The sequence below is a fragment of the Rhea americana genome, unplaced genomic scaffold, assembly GCF_003343005.1.
Source record: "Rhea americana isolate MKP2758 unplaced genomic scaffold, rheAme1 scaffold_49, whole genome shotgun sequence".
Lineage (NCBI taxonomy): Eukaryota > Metazoa > Chordata > Aves > Rheiformes > Rheidae > Rhea > Rhea americana.
This window is the reverse complement of record NW_028186634.1, coordinates 1,049,924-1,057,176: the sequence shown is the minus strand read 5'-3', so window position 1 is coordinate 1,057,176 and position 7,253 is coordinate 1,049,924. Positions and strand designations below refer to the sequence as shown.

At 42.7% G+C, this 7,253-nt stretch overlaps 1 long non-coding RNA gene across 1 annotated transcript; it reads right to left on the bottom strand.

The window, feature by feature from the left end:
* Positions 1-2,500: 2,500 nt before the first annotated feature.
* LOC146588879 (uncharacterized) lies at positions 2,501-6,882 on the bottom strand. The gene is made up of 4 exons (XR_014897315.1): positions 6,803-6,882; positions 5,394-5,588; positions 3,536-3,669; positions 2,501-3,247 (listed from the first exon to the last, which is right to left on the bottom strand). It is a non-coding gene; the product is annotated as an uncharacterized LOC146588879 (long non-coding RNA).
* Positions 6,883-7,253: the final 371 nt, after the last annotated feature.

Below are 7,253 nucleotides of genomic sequence, written 5' to 3'. Positions count from 1 at the left end.
GGCAGCAGGGCCAGCACAAACTCTCTGCCCCGTGATTCCTACACAAAGCTTCCCCAGGTTGGGGAAACAGTATGGTGAAACACGGTGTACCTCCTCGCAAGGCGGAGGACAAGCTAACAGCGRTGCCATCCTTCCACTATTTACCCTGATCCAGCTCTCAGCACCTCATTTAACTGGTACAAAAGGCTGCTGTTGAGGCTGAGCTGTAGGCTCAGGCGCAAGCCAGAACCAGGAAATTTGCATTCCCCGCAGCCGGCCCAAGTGCTGTGACAGAAGGTGGATTTTACTTTCCATTCACTCACATTTACAGTGTATAAATCCTGTTTATTTGCAAAAGAAAGGCAGCAGATTTCATCCTTAGTGCCAATTATTTAACTAGCATCCCTGGAACTATTATATCTCTTCATAAGCAGCACACAAAGAATTACTTCAACGGGATTAAATATTGTCATATTTCATGGGACTGGCTGAGTAAATATTTACAAAGCTAGAGAACAGCAAAGAAATCTCAGAGTTATTGATTTATGYCAAATATTGAGAAGCTGGGTTAATCAAAGGATTTAAGCAATGCTTTAAACATTTGTGCTAGTATTGTGGAGATTTATCTGAAACGCTCTTACCTTTCAACATCCAAAGTTTTCCATACAGCTTACAACAATAATGATTTACAGGTCTTTTTCCTGTCTGCTTATCTGAGAACATTTCAGTCACTACTGCAACCTCAGGGTAGGCTGGTGAAGTAGTAACAGTTGTGGGAAGTGAATCATTCAACAAAAAATACAGTTCCACCTTCAATTAAAAATATTAGGGAAAGAAATGTTCCAACCGTTTGRATGCATTGGGAGAACTAGTCAGCTCACAGGCAAGCATGCACTGGGCATAAAATGCAGCCTCTTCCACCAGTGAGACAGACCCTAAATTTGTCTGTGGTTCAATGAAAAAGAAATACTTGAGGCTCTGAGAACTCCATGCCTTGCTCAAGAGAAGACTAGTGCCTCCTGTACTGTATGCTATATATAAGCAAAATATGTGTGTTTCTATCTATGTGTTTCTGTCTGTTGATAAGTTTGTACAGCTGCAAATTGGCTGAGATTTTTAAAAAGTTACTGCAGCAATAGCAGAGTTTTGCTTTCAGAAAGCGCTGAGCGGGCCAATCTCAGGAAGTCAAGGACTTTCAAGGTCTCTCAAAAACAAAACATCTATAAAATAAAGAACAATTATCAGTAATTTTTGAAACTCCAGCTATAATACATGGTGGGAGCTAAATAGTCCAGTTAAACGTGCACCCCAGCTTGCTCTTTTAAAGATGTAGCTTTAGAGCCTTCGGGATTATGCATTCTACTCCCAGTAATACATATTTACTTATGTGATTCCATAAGCACATTTTTGTGACACACTGACATGAATCCTCCAATTTTATTTTTCCTGTCATTAGGTGCTTGTTTTGCTGGATCAGGCCTAGATCAGCAAGACGATGACAGAGACAAATCTACACCACCCCCATGACTATACTCCATCATATAGTGGAGCATTATCCAAGCTGTATGACCCATTTTGGTAYTTGAAGTAGGCTTTGCTGTAATTCAGCTACATGATTCCTCACGGAAAAATCACTTCTTTTGGGGGGAATACCTTATAAAAGATGAATCTTGACTTTTTTACTAAGGCCTTGACTACAATATGTCTGGAAGATCATACAGTTTTGGACCAACCCAGCGTACAGATGTGCTCTAGGAGAAGGTCATTGGCAGGCTCGGTGCAGCCACGTRTTGGATTCAGGCAGGGTGCTGGGTGCTGGAGAGGTGGCACACTAGTCGTTTGCAGGGCTTAATGCCTCGCTCCTCAGTGAGGAAGGAGCAATCCTCCCCTTCTCTGCACTTAAGATCTGGTGTTTAAGGTCTGTCTTTCCCTGTGATTTGTATTTGCCCAACTAAGTTATGATGACATCCAACATAATACAGTAGTACCTTCATTTTTTCAAGGCAACTTTGGTTTATCTCACAGCTCAATGTATAACTTTGCAACACTAACAAGTCCACAGGAGTGCTCTTTCAAAGGCTCCTAAAGGAATGTGCAGAGCCAGAAGGATCTTCCCTCACAATCAAAGGCTGCTCCCTACAAACGGACGAGGGACAAAGTGCAGCCCAATAGGTCAACCATAGCAGATGTTCCTCAGTGCACAAAAAAGTCATGCACACATTCAAGAATGTGAATGAAAATGAAGTATTATTCAGCCAAAACTTCAGTAATTAAGAAGAAAAATCTAGCTAAATAAGCGTAGAGGAACTAGAATTCAGCCACATTTTCTACCCCTGTGGCTATTCTTGTTTAAAACAGCAGGACTTCTTGAAATTGGGCTTTGTGCTTCACAGCTCTTCAGACACACAGCATCTCTACGGCTCCTTCAGTCAACATCAAGCACCAAACAAGGGTTTTCTCCTTCATTCTCATTCTTGCCATGGAGGGCTTTCATCCAACTATCGACAGTCTACAGGGGTACATCTAACCTTTCAGAAAAGTAATATCATCTATGCTTTGTTTGTTTTTAAATGAGTTTCAAGGACAGAGCGAGTACATTACATGCTGAAATGCATCACAGCTTTCATTTCAAGACCTTAAACCAAATGATTTACAAGGATCAATATCAACAGACAGAGCAATTCACAGCATGATGTAATCTACAATTGATAAAGAATTGCACTGAAATATTGTTGTCATGAATTTAATACAAGAGAGCATAGACTGAATTATAGCACACGTGCATTTGCAAAACTGGTGTTCCTGCCCTGGCTGCCTTTTGTTTTGAGATTACAACTCTTACAAATAAATTTCTCCCTTCCTCCAAACTTCCTCCAGGTCTAAGATATTTTCGATGTGCTCTCCACTTGTATTCATGGTTAGCTTGCACATAAAGTCACGGGTTTTTCTTCCAGTGTCTCTTTTCCCTCTTTACAGTGTTGCTGCCTTTAGAATGGGCCAAAAAGTTTTCATACGAAAGCTTTCCTTGAACATAAACTGGCTGCTGGACTATGTAGTCTCAAAGGTAAGGAGTGGGAGCTTCGTCATCTGTCCCCACCGCTGGTATCCTTGCTGGGTATCTCAGTGAATGCAGAGACTAAACAGGCTTGCCAGATGAGCTAGTCTTCTTCTACTGGTAAAGCATGGAGGCATAAAGCAAAGCCCCTCTGTGTGATTTCTGTGCCTCTAAAATGCTCTCACGATTTTTGATCTCTCAGTCCAGCATTTTCTGTAAATGGTAAAATTACTTCATACAAACACAAAAAGAAAAAAAAAAAGCTAGAACTTAGCTCTTAAGCTATTATTCATCAAACTTAGGAGTACTAGGAAATATATGCTAAATCATCCCCCACATTGAGAGGAAAATTAACTTGGAGTTAAGAGTAGAAATCACCGAAGTTCTCAGCAAAAATATCAGACAGATAGCTGAGGCTTAACAAATGAACAACACACAAACCCACAAGCTACTGTTATTTTTGTAGACCTAATTCAGACTTCTCTCTGAAAGACAACTTACCTCTCATTGTATATTATCAACCTGGTGATGCTGAAGCACAGGGCAGCAAAGGTGATCCCAGGACACCAGACACAGAGGGGGAAGAWGAGCTTATTCTTCCTGCATCATCGCAACAGAGGAGAAAGAGCGGTGACCTAATCCAAGTGTTATGATTAGAAAGGTGACTGGCACTCTTCTCTTGTGATATAGTAGTTTAAAAACTAAAATAGATCTATGTCTTAAAACCATGCTTCTACTATCACTATTAAAAGCATTGATTTAGAGGAGCAGCTAAGGTTGTAAGAAGTCCCAATGACTTCACAGGACTGCTCAGTGTGCATATTTACTCCTCTGGGTAGTAGCTACATAACTTGGGCCTCCCAGCAGGCTCCCATGTTGAAAAGGTTTCCTAAACTCTGCAGACAGTCTTACCCACCTGCCCCAGACTTTGCCTGGTCCCTGCTCAAAATAGTAGATTATCAAAATCCCTCACCAGTTGTGAGAATCGGCTCTTTAATTTATTTTGAGAATTTCTGATCGCTTTACCTGCCGCTGTGCCAGAATCCTTTTCCCAGTAGCCTGTGATCTGCTTGAACAACCTACCAACTCTGTGCCTCCCTCAGATGTGTCCCAGCACTCTTAAAGTTGTTTTAATTCTTTCTAACAAGTAAAGCTTATCAATTACTAATTTTACTTAGTAAAAATGACAAAATCTATCACACAAATAGTAGATAATTCCTGGGCATACGCATCTACCTTCACATTAAGTGCTCCCTATCTTCTCTTTCCAGTATAGTGAAGACAACCAACAGGAAGAACGTGGGGGACTGCTCTCAGCTCGCTCACATAGGACCTAAACTTTCACTCAATTAATCACTTCACTCATTCTTTAACTCTACTGAAATCAGAGGAGCCATACAGGCCACCAAATGCATGATTGCGCTTCTGCAAATTGTCCTACTGTCTACGATGCCAGTCTAATGGCACATGGGAGACATACAGCTTATTTGAAATCCCACAGACTGGATGTGGGTACATCTGACTGTGAAAAAAATATTCGTATGTTCAGCTCATGTATGTGTAGATTAGAGAAATCCATCAGAGTCTTGAAAGTCTTTGTAGAGTAAGGGGAGAAACTTAGGAATCATTGCAGCTCAAGATGGGGACTTGTAGTTCAAGACATCAGCTCAGTAAAAGCTGATGCCTGCTGGCATCTGAGGCCAGCAAGAATCTTTAAAAAGGTCTGATGCAAACCAAAATAAAACATAAGTATAATGTTGTTATTTTTCAGTGGAGTAGAGGTCAGAAGTGCACTGTATAATTTAGGATTAACCAAACTTCCATGGAAAATTATCATTTTTTGTCCAGAAGTTAGAAAATTGTGAAAATAATTCAGTTTGTTTTATTAAAGCTTTCTCATTTGCGTACAATATTTTTTTCAGAAATGCATAATCAGAGTTTTATACGCTTACAGAGTAGACTTAAAGCAGAACTTTGTTGATATGTAGCACTTGCTGAACTGCCTCAAAACGTTTGGTGTAAATCAGCAGCCACCTACCCTGATGGTAGCAACTACCATAACTTAAATAAGGTCAAACTGTGCCATGAACTACAGTGCAAAGTCTTTGTATCTCAGCACACAGCTATTTTGTGCTATGCTTGTTATTTAATAAAGAACTTCACTTCTCACCTTTCACACTTCAACATAAGCTTCAAATACGACAATATCTTTTATTTCCCACATCAAAATAATGTGTAAAYGTGAACTTGACCATTTTTGAGTTTATATTTCTCTGGGAGCTCCCGTTTCACCCGCTCTCTTGCTCCGCAAGCAGCATACCCCTTACCCGTGCATTACTAATTGGAAACCCTCTCATACCTCTTCTGAAATATCGAACTCTTCCATGCCTACTGATCTTCCTTCATCAGTTACAGCCCCAGGCTCTTCAGAAAAACCTCTCACGTCACTTAAGYTTGGCCTCCCCTGCCAGGGTTCACGAAGGGTTCTTTAAACCAATTATCTGTTTTTCAATACGGCTTTTTCAGATCCCTTCTAAGGTCCTGTGCCACCTTCCTGCAGACACCCAGGCAAGAAGGAAAAATGAAGTTAGAGAAGCTTCAAAACATCCCTTCCATTCCCACAGTCACCTTGGAGCTCAATATTGGAATTCCCAAAGAGGAATCACTGATGTGGGATAAAATAATGCTTAATCAGCAAGAGCTAAAGAGCTGGGAAGTCTACAGTAGCACAGGCATCTCAAAGGATCAGCTGGCCTGGGATTCACAGATCCTTAAACCCCTTTCCTAGGTCACCTACCTACTTCCAGCTCCATAACTCTTCCAGAAGCTGCCCTATATCACCTTCTTGTTAATACTCAGATCTATTATTATCCAAAGTAGTAACTTACATGATTATAAAATAATTTATAATAGTTCTTTCAATAAGTCATCATTCCCTTTCCGTTTCTCAGTTCCAGGGCTGAGTTCGCAGGTCTGCCCTCTTCTCAGTTCATACCCTCTTTCTGGCAGTGCTCTAGGATTTTAGATGGCATTTCCATGCTTATGATTCTCAGATGTCTCCCTTTCTACCTCTATTCAGTCCCAACAATCAAATGACTCGACGGCATCTCTTGCTGGAGATTTTGTCATCAGCTTAGGCCAGCCAGAGAGCAATGCTGCTGAGGCTCCTTCCTCGGATCATTGCTGACAGCAGTAATGTACTCCCTATCTCTGTATCTGCCTTCCCTTTCCCCACAAACACCGTCCAGCTCCTGGGCCTTCCTTCTCCCCCACCAGCTTCAGGATCAATCTGTTCTCATTTTTACAGACAAACCTGGCTTTTAGGCCTCTTTGATACATCCTGCCGTGGCTAGTTCAATGTTGCGCATCCCAAACACCGCACAATACTCCTTTGCAACYTGAGTAAGCTGTGAATGGTCAAACCAGCCTGACCACACCACTCGTTCCCTGGAGCTGCGCCACTCGTTACATCCAAACCACTGTCCTCAAAGGCTCAGCCTAACTGTGCTCCCTTAGCTTTTCCTCTCCTATTAAGCACCACATTGCCCCAGCCGGCTCTGAACTCCAGCAGCATTCCTCCACACCACGTCCTTCAAAGCTGCAATCCTCMACCCCTGTGCTGCATCACGGCATGACCTCTGCTAGCTCATCCGCAGGGTCTCAGCTATTCAGCTTCTCCCGTAAGCTCATTCCTCCTGAGCTGCTGGCAGCAAATACAGCAAAAGACAAAACGTATCTACACACTTCTGTCATTTCCCTTCCACAAACCTCTGCCTGCTGTCCTTTGAGCTCCTCACAGGGCAGAGGCTGGTCTTCCTACAGATGTGAAAAATTCCCTTGGCACTCTCTGCAAATTAAACAGGACAAAAGAATAAACAACAGGAATCAAAATCATAGCGTCCAGCAGAGCTGGCCCTCAGAGAAGCAACAAGCGAGCTGTAGAAAAACAGAAGCGAAGGTGGAAGAAGAGGCAAGGTCATGGAAGTGCAACCCCCAAAGCTTTCCCACGGGCACTTCCTGGTGAGAAATTCGCACTTTACGTTCAGCCCTTACCATGGGGGGACTTCTGCCAAAATGAGCTTGGGGAAAACACGAGTGGGTAGMGCAGGCTGAAACACAGCCACGTTTTTTGAGGTTAGGTGAGACGGCGCGGCGCTAACGCCGCACGCAGAAGGCGCAAGGCTGGCGGCGAGGCGCCGGCCGCGGCACCGGCCGCAGC